This window comes from Gekko japonicus, unplaced genomic scaffold (assembly GCF_001447785.1).
Source record: "Gekko japonicus isolate JY-2015 unplaced genomic scaffold, Gekko_japonicus_V1.1 scaffold682, whole genome shotgun sequence".
In the NCBI taxonomy this organism is placed as follows: Eukaryota; Metazoa; Chordata; class Lepidosauria; order Squamata; family Gekkonidae; genus Gekko; species Gekko japonicus.
The window spans coordinates 612,965-613,863 of record NW_015167074.1 but is presented as its reverse complement, the minus strand read 5'-3'; positions in this window follow the sequence as shown (position 1 = coordinate 613,863).

The following is an 899-nucleotide window of genomic DNA, read 5'->3' as shown; positions in this document are numbered from 1 at the left end:
CCCCCCCCCCCCGGCCCCTGTCCCCGCCCCGCCGGAGGGAGCGGGGGGGGGGGCTTGCGACTAAGCCCTGACGAGGGTGGTCCGGGGGAGTTTGAGTTGACCTCGAGCCGGGGGGGGGGGTGGGGAGGGAAATCAGCCGGGGAAGGCGTCGGGCGCCGCGGAACGCCCTCCTCTGAGCATACGCAGAGCGCCTACCCGAGGAATCGAGCGAGAGCGAGGGACTCCCCGGCTTGACGCATCTCCTCGCCGAGAGGTCTCCAGCCCCTTCTGGGACAGTTTGGAGAAGGACCCCCACTCCGGGGTCGGACGTGAGCGTCCGCTCTCCTCACCCCCCGGGCCGCTGAGGAGCGGGGCTGCAGGACTCGGGCCAGGGCCGGCCCCAGTTTATTTTGCACCCTAGGTGGGGATCCCTTCTGGCGCCCCCACCACCACTGGCGCACCCACCAATAAACAAAAATAAATGCATTTTAGGAAGAATGAAAAACACAAATAATCAAGAAACTCCCAGAGTACGGGGCCGGGTGCAGTTTGGTGCCCCTAAGGGCCGGCCCACTCTAGGCGATCGCCTAGTTCGCCTAGTGAGTGAGCCGGCCCTGACTCGGGCCCAAGGGGGCGCCGCTCAGACAATCTGGCTCCCGGCAGGCGCAGAAGCTGCCTCCCTCCCTTCCTCTCCTCGACCGGTGCCCACAGCAACCAGCTGGCGGGCACGATGGCCCTGGAGCGAGCAGAAGGCGGCGGGACGGGGACTCTCGAACCCCGCCTGGCCCCTGCCTGACTTCCTCTAAAACTGAGCCCTGGGAAGCCACGCCTGGACATGGGAGGACGAGGAAACCCTCACGAGTGAATTCCCTGCAGCGGAGTCCAGCGTGGCCCCTTTCTCGAACCCTTCCCTTCGAGGG